At 43.3% G+C, this 24,800-nt stretch overlaps 1 protein-coding gene across 3 annotated transcripts in view; it reads left to right on the plus strand.

The window, feature by feature from the left end:
• Positions 1-6,727: 6,727 nt before the first annotated feature.
• The window catches only part of NLGN1 (neuroligin 1), a 771,234-nt gene continuing 753,161 nt past the window's right edge, over positions 6,728-24,800 (plus strand). For 2 of the 3 annotated variants that reach the window (XM_078665702.1, XM_078665703.1), the window contains exon 1: positions 6,730-7,148. The gene's annotated coding sequence lies outside the window, so the exon portion shown is untranslated. Of the gene's footprint in view, positions 7,149-24,800 lie in introns of all 3 variants that reach the window. The other variant, XM_078665701.1, reaches the window with a different exon arrangement.

Raw genomic sequence — 24,800 nt, forward strand, 5'->3', positions numbered from 1 at the left:
TTTTTGGTAGCTTCAGGAGACTCCTGTAAAAATTATTTTCACTATTCATAAAAACATTCCTAGACATGGGCCCCCCTATTTCTGCCCCATATAGCGCTGCAGACTGGGCCTTAAACTTAAAAACTTCAAGTGCCGGGGTAACTGCCTTACTAAGGCTCGCCCGATGTTTTTTTACAATAGGCAAACTGTTCTGTGTGAGTATCATTTTACTCTTCTCTACTTGGATTTTCCATGAAAGTTTTGAATCTAACAAACCTCCCAAGTAAGTAAAATTCTGTACAGAATCTAGTTTTTGATCATTTAAAAAGAGATTCCCCCTAAATGTTTTGTGTGGGTTTATGGCCTTGTATTTGGTCTTATTAGTGTTGATCTCTAGGCCTTTCTTGTTACAATATGTTTGGAATGAGTTTAGGAGGGATTGCAGACCTCGAGGAGTTTGAGAAATTAAAATAGTGTTGTCTGCAAATAAAAGGGCTCTGTGTTTAATAGTGCAGCCTTTCTAAATAAGATGTTTTTGGGCCACGTTAAATTCACCCACATGGCACATATGTATTACAGAACATCCTAACGCCTGCGTATGTTCTGCAAATATTTCTAATGCTCCTATTACCTACACCTAAAATCTAAATTGAACTTTGTAATGCAGCACCCTCTGAGATCTGGCAGTGCTATAAAACAAACTAATAAAAAATAATTAATTTCCTAATATGCATGGAAGGGGCTTCTAGGGACAGTACACCTGGGCTTGGATCTATAGGATTTATATTGATAGTTATGGTGATGGTTAATGGCATGCATCAAGCTCTATAGAAATCCCTGTTGTACACTCTTTATAATGGGTCTATTTTCAGCATCTGGAGTTTTGGACACTGAAATTTGATCTCCGGCAAAAGAAAAATGAATAAACAAAAATAAAAAAGAGGTTGAAATATTTGGCTCGAATAAAACTTCAACTAACACACTAGTTGCTATTAGACACTAATAGCCAGTACCAGGACACAACTGGAACATTATCTATCGCAGTTCAGTAGTTGCCTTAAGCAGGGTAACTACAATTATGAGACTGGGGAGGACCAAATTATGTGGCAGCCTGAACTAAATTATGCAGCAAGAAAAGGCAAAATAAGTAATATAATGTGGCACATTTTGTGCTTGTATTACTTATATTATTTTGAAATTTGTACTCATGTTAACACTGTCTGGACAAAGGTTTCATTCCCATTAGGACCAACTTAACATCTAAATACAGCAATCAGCAACAAAAAGTGGACTAGTCACCCTTTGCAACGAGCCCTCCACTAACATGTTTCAGTACATTTTTATCAAATTGATCTTGAAACAATTTCTTTTTATTAACATTTGCAGATTATGAAGAAGATGCTGGATTATGTGCCATATGAGGCAAACCTACAATTATGTGGAAAGCACTGAAGCCGTAAATATTACATTATTCCAGAGGCCCTAATCTTAACTCCCATACATTATTTTTTAATTTTGTAAAGTGCGAATAAGTACTCAGAGTTGTCTCTGCACTAAGAATTAAGGAAAGCATAGAGAACAGAGTTAGGATTTAGTGAAAAGCCAAATTTTTAAAAGCTTGTGGAAACTCCAGAGGGGGATCAGAAAGTTGCTATAGCACACACCATTTCCACGTGGCTAACATACATTTCCTTTGTAACCCAAAGGAGTTAGGTCCTTTTTGGACGTGGACAAGGCTGGAGCATTTATATATGCAAAAAACACACAAATGCCTAGACCACTCTTTTTTTTAAAAAAGAACAAAAACAATTACTGAAGGTCAAGAATACTCTTTATTGAATTCTGACCTGGTAGTTATATTTTATACCTTTGACTTCTTTTTTTACTATCAAAGTTTTTTTACATATATATTCATTAGCAAAGATAGGACAAACTGTACATATATTTACAATACTATACAAACCAATTCATAAACAAAACATGTCACAATATATCTACACAAACTCAAAAAAACATCATCACAACAAAAAACACATTAAATTGATGTGTACTTGATCTCAATAAATGAGAGACAAAATCAAAAGGAGGAAAAGAAAGGCAGGAAGGAAGGAGAGCGTAAGGAGTGGAGTCAAATTAATGATAATCATTTTTAAAAAAAGAGTGGTCTAGGCATTTGTGTGTTTTTTGTAACATACATTTCCAGCAAAGGATCTTTACTGATGTCTTAAGAATATTCCAAACTGTTTTGAAATTCATGTGGACTCTAATAACCAGGGGTAGTATCTTGAGGAACTGCACTAGTTCTATACTAAGCTGCCTACTTCCTTTTGTTTTGCATAGAACATGAAAATTCAACAACTTAATGCATGAATTTCAGACAGCACAAATTGTATGCAGATAGCAGAGGTCAGGGCACTAGTTCAGGAGTATACGTGGGTAGATGGTGTCCACTCACTATTTTCACTGAGTGGATGCCGTGCCCCCTGCCAAGAAGTTGGGCCCCACTGAAATAATCTGAACTTGTCCCAGTCAACGTTTCAGACAACAGGACACATTCAGCAGCTCTTGCATCTTGTCTGCTTTTGTTCGAGGCAACAATGTGCAGGCGAGGAGGCTTTGTTATTATTTATTCCACCTGGATCCCAATAAAAGGCAAAAGTTAGGGAGCCATCAGACAAATGCATTGGAGGGGAAACAAAGGCACACAACTTGTTCTTACTTCACATGTGCTTAAGAGAGGCATGGTTTTGACTTTGTTCAGTCCCTGTATCTAAAAGATTTGCATGCACTGTAAGAATGTCAGATGTGTTGGTGAGTACCAGTATTATACAAATAACAATTTAAATACCAGTATTTTGTTTTATTTCTTCTATAGTGTTCCTCATCCCAATGCAAGATGTCGGGGTACTTTACATCACGCAAACACATTATACATTGACATTAAATTATATGTCTGCATATCAATGTACAGGGTGTGTTACATAGGGCAGTGAGGGTTACAGAAGTCACATGACCGCCATAGCTCACTGTGCTATGTTAGAAGGATTATAATTTGTGAACTGCAAAATGAACAATAGAATCTCAGTGTTAAAAGCAGTAACCCACTTACCTATCTACATAAAATGAAAATCTGTCATCTGCATGTTACATGATGTGCTCAGTAGGTGACACATTAATCCTCTATGCTACTTGAATTCAAAACTGGGACTAGACAAAACACAAATCACTCCAGCAAATGTCTTAACCTATACAGTTATCTTAGCATTATTATCATTCTCTAGGATTTACTGGGCACACTAAGATATTTTAAAATACAAACTTTGGAACCAATTAAGCAGAACAGATTTACTGCCATGGTTCTCATTGTTGCCAATTTCTTTGTGAAAAGAACAATTGATGGACAGAATGTAAAACACAGCACAGAGATCTGAGCCTAAATCCATTGGTTTTTTTTGTTTGCTCATCATGGCATTCCAGTTTAAACTGTGCCATATGCAAATCAGTCTTGACCCTGCTGCCCAAGTGAACAGTCCAGCCCGACCTGCCAGCCCAAGTCCTCCCTGGACTGGAAACAAGCATATTGGGACCGGTTTTGGGGTTCCACCTCCTCATCAACCAAACTAGCTTGACTCCAGTGAAATGGAGAGCACCCGACCCACGTCTGGGCATACCCCCCACTCAGGGGAAAAATGCAAAAAGAAAAATTGATGGTAAGAATGATAAACAATGTCAAACATTCACCCCAGTAGAGAGATCTGTGGCTAAGTCCACCATGTTTTGCCATTCCACTTTAAACCCAGCCATAGCCAAATCAGTCAGGACCCTGCTCCCCATGGAAACAGTCCAGCCCGAACAGCCAGGTCAGGTCCTCCCTGGACTGGAACAATCATATGGCTGGGTCCAAACTGGGGTAGCGTAGTGAGCAAAAGAACAATGGATTTAACCCACGTCTCTGTACTGGGGGAGAACGTTTTGATTTATTCAGCATTCTGTCTATCAATTGTTGCTGCAGCAATTTTCACCCTAAGTGGTATGGGTATGCCTAGATGTGGGTCCCTTGCTCGCTGTGCCACAGGAATCAAGCTAGCCTGGATGATGAGGGGTGATATACCCCGAAACCGGTCTCAGGATGCTTGTTTCCAGTCCAGGGAGGACAAGGCTTGGCAGTTAGGACTGGACTGTTCCAATGAGGAGCAGGGTCAAGACTGATTTGCATATGCTGGGTGCAAACTGGGGTGGCGTGAAAAGCAAAAGAACAATGGATTTAACCCAGATCTCTTGACTTAAGGGAGAATGTTTGATTTATTCAGCATTCCATTCATTTGTTGCCACAGCACTTTTCTCCAAAGTGGGATGGGTATCCCCAGATGTGGGTCCCTTGCTTTCTGTGCCACTGCTAGCCTGGCTGATGAGGGGTGATATACCCGGAACTGGTCTCAGAATGCGTGTTTCCGGTCCAGGGACGACCCGGCTTGGCAGTACGGGCTGGGTTGTTCCATAAGGAGCAGAGTCAAGCAGTGGTGGCCGCCACATAGAAAAAGTGGTGAGGCGGGGGAGTGCAGAAGGGGGGGCACAGAGGCAGTTTAATAACAATTAAAAAAATGAAAAGTTAAACTTACCTGATGCCGGACGCCTCCTGCGTTGCAGCTCCATGTTGGTTCTTCCATGTCGCCGCAGATACTGGGACTATGTCACAGACTCCCTGTCCAATCCCTGCTCTGCTCAAGAGCGGCACAGGGATTAGCCTGAGCAGTATGAAAAGACGCTCTACTCAGGTCAGGAAGTCAGTGGGTTTTCTCCAGTCCAGCTGCTCAATACAGCCGGGTTTGAGAAACCTAAGTGCCCATGTGTGTTTGACCGGCCTGTGACAGCCGACCAAACACATATGGGCACTTAGAGAGTGCACAAAGCACTCCTCCTCCCCGTCCCATGCTCCGATACCGCCCTCCCTGATACGCAGTCAGCTGCTTAAAAACAAAACAATAATGTAATATTGTTTTATTTTGTACTTGCTGGCCTCAAGCCAGGGGGCTATGCTCCTCTGCCATTGCAGAGTAGCAACCCCTGGGGTCAAGACTGATTTGCATATGCCTGGGTCCAAACTTGGGTGGCGTAGTGAGCAAAAGAACAATGGATTTAACCCAGACCTCTTGACTGGGGGAGAATGTTTGATTTATTCAGCATTCCGTCCATCATTTGTTGCTGCAGCCAATTTCTTTGTGGTAGCATTTTTTTTTTAATGTATACATTGAGGCCTAGATTTTGCTTCAGATTGTGTCAATTTTTTGGCACAACCCCAATACAAAATGTCATTTGCTGAATCTCATATTGTGCTTAATTGTACCAATGATAAACCTGCTAAACATATGTGTGAGGTCTTAAGATCCGATTACACTTCTTGTGATGTCACTTCCTGTGAGGTCATGGGCTGTGATGCCACGTGCGATGACACGCATCATGATGTCACTTGCATGCTGCCTAACTTGGTTAGTCCCCCCCACTTCTTTTTTTAAGACTTGAGCCCTTGTCTCTCTCTGTTTATAACTTGGTCTGTCTAAAGTTCATGCATTAACTCTGAAATATTCCCAGTTAACTGCAGCTGTGCCCGATACTAGTCGAGAACCCGTTTTTTATGCAATTGAGGAGCCTAATAGTCCACCTGTATAACTCACAGTGTCACCCAGGGCACAAGTCCTAAAAAAAGAAGTGGGGGGGACGCTGTCACCGGAAGTTACGTCACAACAGGAAGTTACGTCACTAAAGGTGCCAAGCTCGTCGTCCCAGAGAGGCTAAAGAGTGAAGTCCAGCTGTTTGGCAGGGGGGACGGTGTCCCCCCAGTAAAATAAGTGGGGGGCGCCGTCTACCCGCGTGGTACCCCGACTCGAGCCCTGGTGTCACCCGCTAGTACATGAAATGCAGGCAGCACAGATCGGACCCGTGAGCAGCAGGGATTGTCTCGTTCTATTTCCAACTTGTACTGTATGGAATTCAGCCATTAACTCCGAGAAATTCCGAGTTACGTTTTTTAAAGTCTAGACACTGCAAACGCAAATAAACACAATCGACTCTGATTAAGCCAGCGCACCTGTTCATGATACAGCCCGTACATCCATTGAAAAAATGTAGTGACAGGAATTACCGTTCCGCCTGCGACAGTCCACTAAAGTTTGTAGCACCGCTGAGACTGACTAGGTGATATGTCACCCCTATCCGAAAGAGGGGTCGGCTGCTTTAGGACGACATTTTAAACATGTGGGGGCAGATTTACAAGCCCCTAGCGCCACTTTTGCGTCATTTTCCCCCATGTTAAAAATGAGGCAAAAGTGGCGCAGGGGCTTGTAAATCTGCCCCGTGGACTTTCACATTTTAAATCGCGAGTAAAGCCGCACTTTTAACTCCGCGGCTCTCTGAGGATGCTGCAGTGTGGACTCCCGACGCTCCCTGGAGCCCTGAGGGACAGAGCCCAGGGGTGGACAGATGTGCATGGACGGCACCAGCCGACTGATGCCGAGGCGGAGAGCCCATAGGTGCGCTCCTCCTGCTGCTGCTGCAGTCTGGGAGCCCCGCACCTTCCTCGCCTCCGGTCCGGGTACCTCGCTCCGCCTCCTCCCTGAGTGTCAGGATGCCGCCTCCGCCGCCCGTGCTGCGCGCCGGGCCGGCTGCAGTACCGGCGGCCGGCGCTTGGCGCGTCTGAGCACCATTTTTCACCTCGCTCCGTCGAATGGAAGTTCAAACCTGTATTCGGGGGAAAAACCGGGGGTCTCTCTGCGTGTTGGCGAGCGGTGCATGCGGCGGCCGAAATATCCCGTTTTAGGCCCTTTCCCTGCTCCTTCTGCCCGCGGCGCGCGGACCCGGGACGCACCGGTGGATGGAGGGGGCTCCGGCGGGGAGCTCGTAGGTGTAGCGGATTGCTGGGGCTTGGTGGCTGGCTGCCGGCGGAGACACCGCGTCTGGCCGTGCGGATTTCACCGGCGGGGGAGAGAGAGCTCGGCACGGATGCTGGCGGGGCGCCTTTTCTGCTACCCCCAGAGGGGATGCGCGGACATGGATGGATACTTTGGAGATGTCCGGGGGTGACGGTGGTTTGGGATGAGGATGTTGGAAGCAGGTGCGGGGACCCCAGCTGGCGCTGCACGACTGGGGCGGCTGCAGGGGGCTCCTAAAAACTGGTAAATATCTGCAAGGGTTCACAAGGAGATGTGCCAACTGCAACTTTGCTTTCGCTGGATGGGCGCACCATCATTTTCATGGCTTTTAAGTGCGCAGTGAATTTGTACCTTTTCCCTTTATATGTTGTATTTCAAAGTAACTGCGTCTTATCCCCCCAAAAAAACGATACAGTGCGTGTGCTTGAAGTTTTAATGGAAAATGTATTGTATGGCAACCGTTTGCATGAGTTTTATTTTTTTATTTATTTATTGGTAAAGGACGCGATAAAAATTAGCGAAATCTCCTCGTGTGTCGTGACTTGTTGTGAGCCCTCTGGACGTTTCTCTCTGTCAGCCTTGATCTCTAGATAATGAAATCATGACGGCCAGGAAAACTGCGCCCCCGCCGCCCCCCTAAGAGGATTGTGCGAATTGGGCGAGTGGTTAAAGCGTTGGCAGTGCCAGGCTTGCCACGGTGCCCTGTGATCTTGTCAGTACGCTTGGCAGACGCCCAGCAGAGGTTCAGGGTGGCAAGGGAGGGAGGGGGGGCACTTGGGGCTCTCTAGACTGACGGGCCGGGTTGCATGTAGTGTGTGTGTGTGTGGGTGTGTGTGTGTGTGAGTGAGAGAGAGGTGCCTTTGTTTGAAGAATGGCATACCTTCCCAATCACGTACCGCGCGCAATATCACCACGGAAACTTCTCTGCAGAGGCGCCGACCGTGCCACGAGCGGTGCAGCCCCGAAGCCCGGCTTCTGGGCTCTATTTAATGACAGGGACCCCCGTATTCACGTTTTTGCAATCTGGGGGCATGAGTGGGACCCCTTCTCTCTCTGTCATCCGCTGGCCATTCCATTGCAACGCCGCCCTTACCCACTGACAGAAAATCAATGTTTAACTGATTTAATTAAAATTAATCAGGCAGATTACTTAATATTAATCGGTCTGTAACGCTTTGGTTTAACTCCGAATATCAGAAAAAGTGCAGCAGCACCGAGCTAGCAGACGATCAGCTCTTTGCCACAAATACGTATCAATCATAATGTAGATGAAACTTGAAATCAAAATAAACCGATTATGAGATTTCTGCATGCTGTCCAGGGACAGTGCTACGAAATATAAGCGGCGGGCCTTCCAAAAACATCTTTTTTTTGTGTTTTAGGTTTTGAATATTTCAGGAACGCCGGCATTAAAAATGCATTCATATGATGAGGAAATATATAGCTGCTATAAATATGAATAAGGCGCTCTAGACCATACAGATGTTTTATACACTGGAATCGGCGCAACCCTGGGCTCACACACGCCAGATATTGCATTATTGTGGGATGGGTATATCCGGTGGGGCCTCGCTGAAGCCTGGAGCCACCTTTTAAAAGATATGTAATGCACCTGTGATAATAGGAAATTGAGGTCACGTCTGCATCACGGAGACGTCCTGGTTGCACACAGCATCGTGCACACGCGCCAAGCCCAGATCGTGCGTTTCTACTCTTGCGCGAGGCGTTTCGGAGATTAATTAGTGGTAATGTGGTAATAGCGGGACACCCCCATCACCCCACCCTTTAAGATATTTGCTTGTACACAGTCAGGCAGACACTCTCTGAAAAGGCATATCTAAAAGGTGGGCTTGCTCACAACGCAACAAAAAAAAAAAACGAAGGAAAACCACAAGCCATTTATTTCATTCTGTCGGAATTGCCAAAGCGATGACAGTTTGACTTGTGTGCCTCGCCGGATCACAGTGAATTGGCAAAAACCGTCTCACCCCTGCAGTAAGGACGGGGCACGCTGGGGTGTTCATTACATGCACGAGGTTCCATCAGATATGCGGCAGGTGCGGCAGGGAGAGAGTCCCCCCCCCCCCCCCCCACACACACACACACAATTACAGACACCGAGAGGGGGATGGCCCAATCAGATCTCGCGCAGGCTGGAGGTTCGGCATTTCACGCTGTCTTTCTGTAGTGGGCAGAGTCCTTGGCACCGGATTTGTACCGTGAGACGTGAGGGTACTTGTGTACAGTTTACACCTTTGGAGGCGTCCGCAGTACCGTGTGCCCAGCAGATGCGCGTGACAGCAGACCTGCCAGCCTGTTGCAGGGCATGGCTCTTGCATTCCAAGGGCACGTGTGTTACTATAGATGTAGTAGGCAGTTCGTATTAGCCCCCCCCCCCCCTGTATTCTTTCACCAGGAGTTTGGTTGGGCGGCGTTCCCAGCAAATAAAAGCACTTGCAGCGGATAGAAGTTAGAATGTGTAGGCGCTAGAATTAGCTGGGAAGGCAGTTCTCTCGCCCATACGCCTGTCGTTCAGGAAAATGTTGTGGTTTCTCTGTTAGAAACGGGTACCCACAGCAAACAAGACATATCACAAAGACTACATACATGGTTAATAACATGCATGGCCCCTCTGTTACCGCATAGTTGTTGTAGAGGCAAGGGTGAGTACATGTGTTCAGCTGCTTTGAAGTGACAGGTCATGACTGCACGTTTGGGGGCATGTCTGGCAGCTAAACGTTTTCATATCAAAATGGTGAACACCGCATGCAGTCTCAACCTTGCATGCAGTCTCGTGGAGTGCACCATCTAGTAAACATTGTTTGTTGGCTTTTACTCCTGGAGAGAGTGCATTGTCTAGTGGCTCGACCTCCCAGCAAGACCCAAACACATACACTCCCCATTTGGGGACTGTGGCAGTCAAAGCGTTTCATGTGACCGCACAACAATGAAAAAACACCCCTTGTAGTTTCATGTGCTGCACTTTTTTAAGGGTATGGCCACACTTTTCAATACCACCATAGGCAGAATGTGGAAAGTGACATATAAGGCTATTTTCAGAGGTAAACTAACCCCTTAGCTAAAAAATGCAAAAAAACATATGTATTTGTCTCTGTTTTCTCGCTCTCACACACATGATGTCTCCTCTTTCTTTTCTCTCTCACACACACTCTCGCTTGCACGCACACACACCCCTTGTGTATGCGTGTTTCTACTTCCCACTTAAGCATACGAACAGAAACAATATGGCTTTTGCACACATGTAAATACATACACACTTTGCCTTGCTGTCACACACACTCAAACATAGATTTGCACCTCTTTCTCGCTCACACACACTAACAAAGACACATCACTTCCCTCTTTCTCATTCCCCACCCACACAGTGAAACACCTGTATGTCTGAGCCTGGCCTGTCATTATTACACCCACCGTATCGTACTGATCGTGATATCTGCACGGATCAAACCAGACCCATGTTGCAAGGGCAGTTTCTGGTCGCATAAGCATCTTTCTTCCCCACAGGCTGAACTACTGAGGCAAATCACGTTTATGTGGCTTCTGGGTTTAATTGTTGAACATTAAAGAATGTGAGATTTTCGACGATAGCACACAGCGGCCATTTCTGCATTTTTAATACAACCATTCAGATTTTGAGAGGAGTAAACATCTAAACATTTTTTGCCTTTTGGAACTTTAATGACATTTGCCCCATCTGCTGAGATGACATTTACCCCGTCTACAGAAGCAGGAAGAGTTTCACACACAGAGAAGTGGGATCTGGAAAATGAATGTTAAATCTTACAGTGTTAAAGAGTAAAACGAGAGCACGAGGGAAAAGTGTGCTTGCAGAAACCAGACCAATCCGATAGATGGTTCTAACATAAACCATAGCTCACACACCCTGTGCTTTTTCAGTAGATAGTTGGCATACTATTGTAGCACACAGCACAAATCGAATTGTTTTATAAATAAGTGGTACTTATTTGATTCCTCATGGAATGATGTAAGACAGTGTGCACCTCGCTGGGATGTGCTTATCTTTTTCATATTATATACAAAGATCTCTGCAGCAAGTACTCACATGCTGGACGTGTCTTATCGCTGGTTCAAATATTGGCATATTTTTGACTGCATGAAAGATGATTGGCCAGGCATACGTCCATATGTTTTCTTCCCAACTCTGCTAAGCATATGTGTTTACTCTGGTAGATGGCCCAGCGAGTTAAAGGCTCCCAGATGACGTATGCTACCGTCTACAGGTAGCAAGTGTGAATCCTGCCAAGGCCAACTCGGCCATTTATCTTTCTAGGTTTGATAAATTGGAGGCCCATTAGATTGGGGTGTAGGGATACATACCATGTGCAGTGCATAGAAAATCCTGAAGTGCTATATAGAAGAAAATACTCTTTAACCCGTTCGGTGCTGATGACGGCTCCCAGCCGTCATGAGTTACGGTGGGCGTGTGCTGATGAAGGCCGGGAGCCGTCATGACCACGCCCGCGATCGGAATGTGCCGCAGAGGTGCAGAATACCGGCCGCAGCCAGGGGGTTAAATAAGTATCATGTGATTTGAGGGGGGTGTGGAGATCACCTTGGCTATCAGCCCTTCCACAATTGATACATTTCCATCGTAGTTGTAAGGTTGTAATATCCGCTTTCGAAGTCACACTTTAATGCCCATGCGTGGATGAAGGTGTGCACATCAATTTTGAACTGACTGCATTTGACCTATTTCTCCCCACTGGATATTTTTTCTTTTTGTAAAAATAGAATTCTTTTGAATGTTAACAGTGTAAAAACCATAAGGGCCCGATTATGATGCGGTTAGGGAAGTATTCCCACTCAATTGGTTTTGAAATGGTTTCCGACCGACTCGGATTGGGAGAGCCCAAAGGACCGATTACGATGCATCCGGATGCTTTCAGATAGGTTTGGGTCGGACTCCCATTGACTTCAATTGAAGCCTATGTTCCGACCGAATGCATAGACTCCCATTGAAGAAAGGGGTGGCTGGGGAAAATCGGGCACCCTGTGGCGGGCACCCCCTGTTGCCTGCCATACTGTGCATGGCTGGTAAGGGGGACCCATGGATACCCCCAATGGCCAGATTGGGAAGGCTCCGGCTACGTGCCCCCAAAGTCTGATTCCAACTGCCGATTTGAGTCGGATGGTACGATTCGGAAAGGCTGTCTGAATCCAGCATTGTAATTGGTTGTTCAGAAACATGGCCTGTAGAGTCCTACGATTCTGATCCGTACGGCTTAGTCATTCCGAATGCAGTCAAGCTCAGATTGGGATGTTCCTAATGCCTAACTCGCATTGTAATCGGTCGGTCGGAAACCTTTTCTATTCGGTCGGAAAGACATGTTCCTGATCCGATTCGGACGGAGCAAATGTTGTTAAGAGGCCTTCCTAACTGCATCGTAATCGGGCCCTAAGTTGATGACACACCATTATATACTCTACTAACTTCCAGTTGCAATTTAATCAAAAAGAACACCTGCCCCAATCTCCACTTTTCCATAAAATATGGCATTGTCATATTGGGGATTCCATTAGAACAATATACCCTCTCAGGAATTTCCACTTCCCTGTGGGCTCTGGTATTAATGCCCATTTATTTCTTTATTTGTATTTGTATAGTTCACAGTGCATAACTCAATGACTTTTAGATTTTTACAACAATGAAATTAAGTGATGTGGCGGGGCTCTGAAATTTACAGTAGGCAGGTTTTCTGGTTTCTTCTGAAGGCCAGAACATTGTGGGAGTTTGAGATGTACTAGGGGAACGTTTTCCAAAGGTGAAGGGATGAGAGAGAACTTTCACCTGGAATCTTGCAGTTTTGGAGGATCTTGAGAAGGATGAGGTGTTTGAGCAGTTAGGCCTGGACAATGCATGGCTATTTATTTTGCTCCACAGGTGTGTTTGTGTCACCTACATGTGACTGATGTAGAGCTATCGCTTTCAAGCCATTTCAGACCCCTACCTTTACTATTCAAGCTCAGTCATAGCTGAATGAGGCCTGAAAGGGGAATTGTTGAGTTGCACACATTGTTATTTTAAGTAGGGCCATGCAGAAGGTTTCTTACCATTTTCTGGCCAAAAGGCTCCCAAAAAGTTTACATACAGTAAATTGCTATTGCTTGGAGTAAAATGGTTTGAGCATTTTGTGGAAATACTTTTTGATGGAATTATATATATGCATGTATATTAGTGCATTTTAGTTATGAATATTAATATACGTGCATATTATTGGCAGAGATTGTTTTGAAGAAATAAAATAAGCCTCCCACCTGAAAGAGACCTGTGACCTTCAACTGGAGTTTCTGATAGAGTGACTCTCTCTTATTGTGATTATATTCATTATCATTGTTTCTGGCAGATATGATTCTCCTTCAAATACATTATTAAAATAGTCCAGAGTTTTTTTTGTTACTGTTTAGTCTACACTGTTTTTTTAAATTTTCATCATTTACTTTATGAATTCAAAAGTCGTGAGTAACCTGTAGTGAGTTAGCAAAGTGTGTATTTTTTTGTAATTGTGATCTTTCTAGGGAGAGTAGGATGTTTCAAGCTTTTCTGAGCTCAATAACATACAGAAGTCACTTTTGTCTTAGCCCTAGTGGTTGTTTCCATGATGTGACATTCTTTGATAGAAAGCAGGAAAAAGAAAGATTCAAAATTTTTCTATCGTTGGTTCAATTGATTCATCACTTGTAATTTAGCATGAGGGTGATTTAAATTATCAGTTAGTTAGTTAGTTAAAATACTTTATTTCGATAAATCAATATAAAAAAAAGGCGCGGTACAATAAATACACAGTGTCAACAATTCAAACAAAAACACACATCATTCATGATTTAAAATATACTTCAATGGTTTTTTAAAAAGTCAATCGTGTTAAAAACAATGGAAGGAGTAAAATTTAAAAAAACATCATTAGTTTCATAAAATCAACATTTATCACAATATAAAATGATCTCTCCTCCATTGTCCTAAAATCAACATTTATCACACTATAAATTGATCTCTTCTCCGTTGAATGTAGTTGATCTCACATTTCCCACGAACCTGTTTTTTGAGCGCACAGCGCCCACCAAGTAACTGGCTACATGGAAGATGACACTAGGGTTATTTAAAAGCTGCAGATAAAGAAGTGCTGGCCTAACCTGCAAAAACCCTGCCTTTTTAAGAACAGGCACAAGAAACTTTCTCCTCTCCTCTATGAAATGGCCATAAAACATCATGAAGTGCATGGTGTCCTGCGGAGAAAAATTATCGCAGGAACATGGTAATGACTGATCATGCTTGCACCATGTTGGATATAGACCTAATATCAAATGTATCATGTTTAAACGGAAGCGAGTTAAAAGGAACCTATGAAAGGGGCGGTTAACCAAGGTAAGATATAATTCTGGACCAGGGGGATTGGCAACCAAAAGGTTAGCTCTTACAGTTGGTTTTATGAGCTCCTTTTCCTCTCTTACTGATGTCAACCTCGTATACATGTCCCTTTTGGTTATGGCTATGTCTTTATGTGTAATTAAATCCGGTGAAGAAAAAAGCTCAGGTCTTCCCAGTACGTTGAACCCATTTTTTACATAGGTCAACCACTTGATTTTATGTGCATTATCAAGCGAGAGACAATCTTTGAAGATAGACCGATTAAGAGACAGTTCGTCATTCAGCCAGGTTTTAAGCCACATAATTAAAGGGGCCACTCTGATTATGTCTGTTATAAAACCAGCCCCCAACTCAGAATGGACAGAGTAAGATGGCGTAGATTGGGGCACAGACAAGACTGATCTAAAAAATGTGTTCTCTGTAACTTGAAGACAGTCTGTCGGACCATAGCCCCATAATGAACAACCATAGGTGGCGACAGACAGGCACTGGGCTTTATAGATGTTCATAAGGGCTGAAATTGGCCTTGCCCCCAATCTACTGCTAAAGCCCATAATAGCCGACGATGTTCTTACAAGGGCGCTGTTTCTATTTTTTATTTGTGGGCCCCAGCTACCATTATCCTCAAAAATAATCCCCAAGTACGGAAAAGTGGAGACTCTGCGTAGTTCTTCCTTACAGCAATAAAAAGTTTTCACTCTTTTGCACCGTGAGCCACCTCCCATGATCATTATTTGTGATTTTTTAGCATTTATTTTAAGGTCTAGGGAATTCATAAATAGACCAAAGGAGTCTAATAACCGTTGGAGCCCGACCCCTGTACGTGACAAAAGCACAGCGTCATCCGCGTATAGGAGGACCGGTACACAAGTCTCCCCTATGCGTGGTATGTCAGGGGTCGCTTCCTTAAGCACAGGTTCAAGGGCATTAATGTAAACTGTGAACAGCAGAGGGGCCAGAATGCACCCCTGCCTCACCCCTCTTTTAGATTCAAAATGAGTAGTGCGACGCCCGTCTGGATTTAAATTATATTACACACTAAGGTGAAGAAATGATTGGTCAAACTGACTAGTTCATACTATACTGTATCAGTCTGTGGGGTGGCCTTTCTTATGATGTGTTTGAACATTTTTTTCCGTACAAGAACAGTTCATTCAAATGATCAAGAAAATTGGAAATTTAATTGACACACCAACTGTCAGCAGATGACAGTCATTTTCCATTCTAAGTAAATGTCTTGTGGTGAAGTACATTAAATACTCCCAAGCAGAAAATATTGATTTGAAGTAGGAAAGTTACATGTGTAAGAAACATTTCCATTAGAACATTTTGTTGGCTAAATTGATAATGGAATAAAGGTGTCATACTTCAAAGCTAAGACATTGATACTTCTACATACATATTTCAATATTAATGCAAAATGCAATGCAATTTTTAAAAATCTTTCCTAGTAAACCTATACTTATGTTACTTTTGACAATGGCAGACATTTTTCACAAATACATAATGAAATATTTTAAAAGATATACTTATGATGATATTACTTGACGTGGAATTGAGTGGAAGTGACAGAGAGTTGATTACACACACTACTTAATGACACAGAGTACAATACACGTCTTTATTACTGAACACTAAATACTTGTAGGAAGACATAAGCATCTTAAAGGAAAATGTTTCATTTACATCAAATTCATAACAGGTTCTAACAAAGTCAGATGGCTAGGATTCATTTTACTTAAGAAAGAAAATCTACTTTGAAGAAACCCCAAAAATAACAAAATAAGCGTGAGACTATTGAGTGCATGAGTACAGTAAGGATGCAAACACTGTCAAAAACAGGAGTCCTAAAACTTTCCTACAAGGACAGCAAGATTTAAAGGTGAAGAGCATAGTCTTCAAACCATCAATTTCATGTTATAGGTATTTTCATGGTAGGAAGATCAACTACACTGTCACTAGGGGAAATACAAATAGATGGGCAAATATGAGTGGGGACACTTGTTCATGTTAATAAAATGGAGAGAGCCACAAAACAATATAATCCCGAGAGTCAGACTCACAAGAATAGAATCACAACATTTCTCTGAAGGTCAAATGAAATGATGTTTACCATGGAAACACAACAGGTTTACCAACTTCCTAAAATTATGTCACAAGAGTGGAAAGATGATGAGCACAGCCTGAGTTGTAGATAATTGACCTTACAGGCTTACATGAACGGGAAAATGGACAGCAAGTTAATTTAAGCAATGGACAATACTATAACCAAAATAAAGGATTATCTACAAGGTTTGCTAGGAAAAATAGATAAATGGGGAAGATTTTCCTCCCCTGGCATTACCCCACCCCACTCAACAACCCTTCCTCTCCACTTCTTAAGCCCAACCAACCAGTGCAAATGAAACATATTTCACAACCCATGTACAGCTTTGCAGTATAGCATTATATTAAAACGTGTGGATCCATTCTCTATTTGCCCCCCAGTGTACTCCTAACATTTGCAATATATGTGCAATGAGAATTTGTATTGAACATGGTTATTGCACCTTGCTGTTGGGGAGCTTGTAGGGCTCATTCGGAACCCTGCAATACAACTTTGCAGCATGTAGTCGACTTTGCATAAACACTTTTAACATTTGCACAATGGAATGTAGCTGTCAGGTTCCTTTCATCTAAAAATATCAATATGGTAAATCCTTTTGGGACGTAGTAAAATTAATATTGTCCAGGGATTCTCCGATTAACCCCCCCCTTCCAACATAACATCTCTGGTGAGGACTGGGGCACCCATTTTGCCTCTATGTGCCACACTGAAGAGCAGCCACTCCTTTCCGCCGCGGCAGAATTCGCCCCATTTTTTTCTAACTTTGGAGGAAGTTGGGTCGGCCATTCAGCACAGTAAGGGAGGGAAAGCCCCAGGCCCAGACAGAGTACCAATGGACCTGGTGTAATCCATGCCCGAAATGTGGGGCCCTCTCATTACGAAAACTTTTAACACTTCCCTATCTCTTTTTATCCCTCCCTCATGGTCTTCTGCAATAATAGTCCCCATATTAAAAAAAGGGGATCGATCGTAGCCCAAGTGTTATAACCAATTTTGCTAATTGATAGTATGATCAAAATCATTGACAGAGTCATTTACGTCTGCTTGGTCGAATGGACAGCTGATAAGGACATACTCTCCCTTTTTCAATTTGGGTTTCAACCTAAATTAGGTATGAATGAATAATGTCTGAATTTGGCTATGACAACCTCCAAATATATAAGGCCAAGAGTTCCCCCATCTATTTAGTTTTTATGAATTTATCTGCTGCCTTTGATTCAGTGAACAGAACCAAACTTTGGTTAATGTTGCAGAATGAAGGCATGGTTCCCCACCCTGCAGAATTGTTTATACCGTCTGCACTCAGACCTCACTGCCCGTATCCATTTAACTCCTCTTGGCGAGCTTTCTTCTGAATTTTCCTTAAAGAGTGGGGTGAGGCAGGGTTGCATATGTGTGCCTCTTCTATTTATTTTATATATTAACTGTTTAACAGCTCACATAGCCTCTTCCCACACAGATATACCTAGAATCTCAGGCTCCCCGGTTCCCGCTCTGCTATACGCGGATGATGCAGTATTGTTGGCCCTTACCCCAAAAGCCTTGAGACACCAGGTTGACTGTTTTGTTTCCTTTATGCATAAGCTGAACCTTAACACTAATTATTCTAAGTCACACATCATGTCCTGTGGCCCAGGTAAACTAAAACTAAATAACATTAGTATTAACTTTAAAAAATATATATTTTTATTGTTCAGCTTGAAAACAAACTTTGTTACATCTCTTATAAACAAAAACTAAATATTCTGGCAATCCATTAATAATATACAGAGTTAGCTTATTAGGACTATGTACAATATGAAAAATAAGGAAGAACAGACTTAACAAATTCATGGCTTTCAGTTATGCAACCAATGTGTAAATGGAGCCCATATTTTCAACCCCCTCTCTCACCGCCTCTTACCCCCTCTTTGAAACACAGCTGACTCCAAATTATGAAGAGCAAGAATCCTTGCCCTCCAATTAACAAACGGTGGGGAATAGGATTAATCCATTCAGAAGTTATGGTTAGACGAATTACAGACATAGCGATGCACAAAAAAGCAGTTTCATGGACTGATCTGATAGATAAGCAATCATTTTCACACCCTGTTATAACTAACTCGGCTGAAATAATCACAGGAATCTTGAGGGCGCTAGTAATACAAAATTGAACATCTTGAAAGAACAAAGCCAATTTCGGACATGTAAAGAACATATGGACATCATTAGCAGCTGATTGGCCACATCTTGGACATCCATGGCCCTTACTACCACTCCATTTAGAGATCTTAACCGGAGTGAAATAAAGGTCGAAAAGGGCCATATAACTTTGGGAGCGTAAGCTTCCTGAAATTAGTACTGAATTAGCCAACTTCAATATTGATGGGATATCAATGCCACTCTTACCTAGCTTAATATCCAGTCTAGTATTTTGAGAAGAGAGATTGTCTGGTAAACCTGTTAATAAACTCTGATACAAAGCCCCAATGCGGGCCTTTCTCAAAATAAGTTCCATAAGTGAGTTTTTAAGAAATGCAGGAGGGGTGCTTAACAAAAGTTTGTCCATATAACTGCGTATTTGTAGATACTTAAAAAATTCATGAGTACCTAAGCCAAATTTTTCTTTTAAAAATGCAAAAGAAGCAATATTACCACTGTTAACTAAATCCCCTAAAATACAGATACCATGTATTCTCCACCTAATGGTGACAAAGTCTTGAAAAATAGAAGGTAATAACCTAGCAGCCGCCAAAGGTGTATAGTAGTTGTGGTTTGAAATTGCCCATTTCCGTCGTATTTTCCTCCAAACTGAATACATTGTTTGAATCACCTTGAATTTGGGTTTTTTGTAGTAACTGGGTTCCAGGATCGAGAGGAGGACCCCTTTAGCGTCCTCGCCCAACCCTATCTCAAAAATAGATGGGGAACAATGTGGTAAAGTTGGGGCTCTTGATCCAAAAAGAGGTACAGCTAGATGTTGCAGCAAGGCCGACCAGTTATACAACAGCAAATCGGGGACTGACCACCCCCCCTATTCCAGGGCAAATGCATCCACTTTGCCGCCCTCCGAGGGCAATGATAACCCCACAGAAACCTATTACAACAGCTTTCTGCTCGGGTTAGGCTGGTCTGAGCAAATTCCAGCGGAATTGTCCTGAAGATATACAAAAACTTACGTAACACAAGCATTTTCAAAACGTTCCTTCTGCCAAATAAAGAAAGATGCAACTTATCTAATCTACACAAAGTAGCGTTGACTGTTTCAATGATTGGCAAAATATTTATTTCCGGTAATAGTTCCACTGTTGCTATAATTTCGACCCCCAGAAATTTAGCGCTTTGAACCACTGGTGCGTCGGATGGACCCATATTGGTAGTTTGTATACCCTGGGTTTTCTGTATATTTAGCTTATACCCTGATAGTTGACCATAGAAATCAGCCAACCCCTGTAAGGCTGTAAATGAGGATGACACATTGGAAGTTAAAGCAGCAATGTCATCGGCATAAGCCAATACTTTAAATTCATGTAAATTAACTTTGACGGGAACTATATTTGGAGAGGACTCTATTTTATTGATAAATGGATCAATTTACAAGGCAAATAACAGGGGTGTTTTGTGCCCCTGCCAATTATGAACGAACTTGAAAGAAGACCTGATATGGATAGCATTGCCCGGGGAGTAATGTACAATGATTGTATAGTATGTATAAAACTTGGACAGAAGCCCTTCCACTGAAGAACTCTCCACAGAAACCCGCAGGCAACCCTATCGAATGCCTTTTCGGCATCCAATAGGATTAACCCTAGAGGAGACTCAGTGACTTGGGCCCAGTCCAGAAAAGCAATAACTCGACGTACATGATCCGCCGTATCCCTTCCCGGTATAAATCCGTGCTGGCGGATTGAAACCAGGGGGGATATGACTGAAGCAAGTCTAACAGCGAGGATTTTTGAGAATACTTTGCTATCCGTATTGATAAGCGAGATCGGACGAAATTATGCTGGGTCCAAAACTGGCTTATCTCTCTTTTGAATTAAAATGATAGTTGTGAAATGCCAGGAATCAGGAGTAATCCCAAGCTGAGCTTTCCTAAATGTTGTCAGAAGGTCTTCACAAATCTCTGCCCGAAATGTAGAATAGAATTCTAGAGGGATAAGATGAGGCCCAGCTGCTTTGCCTTTAGCCAGGGAATTTAGCGCTATTTCTACCTCGTCCCACCCTATAGGAGCGGCCAAGAAGGAATTCTGAGAGTCAGAGATTTTACACGTATTGAGGTCGGCCACAAAGGTATCAAATTCCTGCTCTATAATAAGGTCACTGATTTCCTCAGTGTACAAAGACTGATAAAATTCCGAAAACACATTTAGTACCCCTTCAGGACTATCATGGATCTGGCCCCGAGTATCTTGAATCCTAACAATGCGATTAGCCAAGCACCGCTGCTGGAATCGCTTGGCAAGGACCCTGCCTGACCTTTCACCCAACTTGAACATTGTTGACCGATACTGTAAATATTTGGCAGCAAGGTCCTGGCCAAGGAACTCCAGGAGAGATGACTTAATGCAAGCAACACGCAATTGAATGAGATCTATGTCGTCACCATCCCTGATCGCACTCGTGAGCTGAATCTCTGCACGACGCAGTTCATCAATGCGCTCATTAGTCTGTGCTTGTACTAACTTCTGACGATGGAATGAAACACTTTTGGTCTCACCGCAAATTGCGGCCTTAAATGAATCCCACAGAACATCACTGGAAACTGAGCCTCTATTAATATCCAAGAATTCAGTTATCCAAGACCTCATATGATCTATATACATATCATCCAATAGAAATTTTCGCTCGAATGTCCATGATCTTGGTGTTCTTACTGTCCCTTTTAAAGTACAACTGATAGTTAATAAATTATGATCTGAAATTATTCTAGGCATAATTGAAATTGAAGTGGTATCAGCAATTTGATCAGACAAAAAATAATAATCTAAGCGAACCATTTTTCTATGTGGGGCTGAGAAATAAGTTGAACCATCAACATGTTTCCAGTGATGAAACCACAGGTCTACCATTGAATGCTCCTGTACCAAAGCTTGTAAGGCTCTGAAAACCTTGGGTTTTAGACCCACATATTTCTGGCCTTCAACCAAATTAAAGCTAGCAGGTAAATTAATATTAAAGTCCCCACAAAGGCCAACTCTACATTTAAGAAATCCAAGACTGAGGGGTCATCAGAGTTTGAACTATAAACAGTACAAACCGTGAAGGAGCTACCATTAAACGAGAGCTCAGCGAGTGCCCATCTACCTGCAGTATCCTGTTTAGATCTTACACATGTGCCCACTCCACGTTTTAACAAAATAGCTACCCCTCTTATCATGGAAGTCTGTTGAGAACATACTACTACATCAAAGCCAGCCATATTTAAACAACTTCGGTTGTTCCAGGGTACATGTGTCTCTTGCAAACACACAACCTCCAGCCGGAGACCCTGAATAATTCGAGAAAGCAAAGCCCGTTTCTTGCCATTATTCAAACCACAGACATTCCATGAGGCTATATGCAATTTAAGTGACGCCATTAAAGTGAGTATACTTAAACATCAGAAATGAAGTAAACAGCTGTTTTACTACATGATTGCCATAACAAAAAAAGAATTTTTCAAGCTGATTTTTTAAATGCGCCCCCACCCCTCCCCCCAACCCCCAGCAAGCCCCCTCTCCACCCCTGCCTCCTACCCAACACCCCCCACTCCCCCACCTCCCAATCTAGGCAACAGGACCGAAGACCAAGTGATGGAGAAGCTGGTGTGAACAAAAACCCTCCTCAGAGTTACCGCCCAAAAAAAAAAACACTTTTGTTTTCAACAAATGTAGGGTATGCCCCATAGAGGAGAAGAAAAAAAAGAGAATACCTACAACCTTTCGGAACTACAGCGCCTTCCCCTACAGAAACATTGCCCCTCAGAGAGAAAGAGAAAAAAGAAGAAAAAAAGATTATATTATACACATATAGTCATACTTCTACAATATTTCGTCAATTCAAATTGAGTCCAGAAAAAGTTTCGCCTGAATTTCAGACTCAAAGAATCTGGTCTGGCCTTGATGAATGATCTTAAGTTTGGAGGGGAAGAGCAAAAAAACCTGGGCCTCCATTAACTGAAAGGGGGCAATAAGCTGAAGGAGCTGCCAACTCCGTTCAACCGTGGCCGGACAAAAGTCTGGCCTAACAAAAAATTGACAGCCCTTCCCTGATCTTTGTTTATCTGGCCTGGCCAGATCATAAACTCTTTCTCTGGCTAGGAAATTTTGAAAACAAATTAAAATAGCACGGGGTCTGTTAGTGGTTTGGCCTGATCGTGGTTTAAGTTTAAAAGGAAATCGATGGGCACGCTGGATCTCTAACTGCCAATCCCATTCCTTCACTTCCGGGAATGCCTCTGAAAATAAAGCCACTACGAATTGCTGGGTATCCGACCCTTCCGTGCCCTCGGGCACCCCAAAATCCTTAGATTATTACGTTGTGCCCGGTTTTCCATATCAACAAGTTTCATTTGAATGTCAAGCCTCTGAGACTGAATTGAGTCAATTGTTGAGTTTTGGGCAACTACATCGTCTTCAAGGGTAGAGATCTGGGATTCAGCCTCTGTGATCCTGGTTGCAATGTCCGCACACGTCTTCATCACTCTGCGCAAAGAATTTTGTATTCTGCGACAAGACCCCTGTGCACGGGCGCTCTCCTGCCGTGCCTCCTCCCGATGAGCCATTATTGCTTGATATAGAATGCCCAATGTCATCTCACCTGGAGGGAGATTAGAGTTAGGATCCTGAACATTTGAGACTGGGAAAGAAGGGTTATCTTGTAAGCCAGGCTGAGCAGAGAATGAATAGTCCCAGGCGAGAGGTCCAGAATTTAAACTATTACCAGCATCGTGGGGTAACTTACGAACTGTAGAAAGTTCCATGCTGTTCAAAACATCATTTGTACGCCAGTCACCCAACTCACTGCCTTCCACATCCGACCAATCTTTGTCCAGTCAGTTTTCGTCTGCAGAGGACCCCGTGTGCCCAGAAAGAGAGAAAAAATTGTCTATTTCTCCGTCAGGAACATTATTTGGAACAGCCGGGACTACATCTCCCACAATCCCGCAGGGCTGTGAGCAAGGATCTAAGCTAGGAACCAAAATAGAGTCAGAAAATGCTGCCTGTCCCCTGGAGCTTACAGGCACCCCCTCTTCTTCTACCTGAGTCAGAACGCCAGTAGGGCCACCCCCTGCAATGTTCTTAGGGGTAATTACCAAAGAAGATACAGTTGGGGTAAAATTTGTCTTACCGGTAGCAAGAGCTGCAGTATCCAACAACAGAGCTATGGGGGCGCCTGTAGGGGCGCCTGCAGAGTTAAGTGGAGCCGGAGTCTGAAGGTTTTTAGCTGCAGAGCCTCCGCGAGTTTTAAACATCGCTGGCATCAAAGAAGGGAGAGCCTTCGCATTCTTCAAAGGCTTACCGATAACGTCAGCCTGGGATTTTTTTAAGGGCTCTGTTTGTGGGGATGGTGAAGTCACTGCAAATGATGTTACCGATGTTACCGATGTTGCCGATTTGCCCACAGCCCTTGGGGGATTTTTCGGGAGACTTTGGTTTTTCGGTGGCATTGTAGCTCCTCCGTAGCAGCGCTGGATTAGTTGGTACAGCTGAAAACGCTGACGGGTAACTGACGCGCTGGAATCAGAGAAGCACCGTGTTAAAATCACCCAGATCGGCAATGAGTTCTGACTGATGTAAAGCCGACGGAGCATCTCATCGGAAATAGACTTGAACACGAAGGTATGTCCCAAATAGATTTGCCGCCTCCCGCGCTGAATAACTCAAGGCTGGGGGGTCATACAGAGGAGCAATTGCTGAGACCAGCTCACTCGGCCAGCGTTCTGGCCGCCATCTTGCCTCTATAAAATTTGTATTAACAGGCATGTTTTGATGTCCTTTGCAAACTTTGTCTACATGGGATTCAATTTTAGTTCCTCAGAGTCATGGAATCCCCATTGTGCTCAGGTCTGTACCAAGTTAAGCAAAACTGCGGGCTCAGTTAGCAACCTCATCAGACCACAAAATAGGGGGACACTGTCTCCACCTTTGAAAGTGTTAGACTCCCAATGTATCAGCATGGCCACTTACGGAACGGGAGTTAGGAGTTTTAGCAAATGCGGCTCAATCAGGCAGAGCAAAACTGCTTTCTCTGAGGGCTTTTTAAGTACACACCCATCTACCCCCATTCTCACCATGCACTTCCAGTTAAACAAGGGTTTTATTGAAGATACGATAAAGATGAAGCAGCTTTTATTATGGATTAGCATATGGTTGAATCCAGCTGCCAAACTCTGTAAGGATATTATATCCATCTGCAT

The sequence above is a fragment of the Lissotriton helveticus genome, chromosome 11 (genome assembly GCF_964261635.1).
Source record: "Lissotriton helveticus chromosome 11, aLisHel1.1, whole genome shotgun sequence".
NCBI lineage: Eukaryota > Metazoa > Chordata > Amphibia > Caudata > Salamandridae > Lissotriton > Lissotriton helveticus.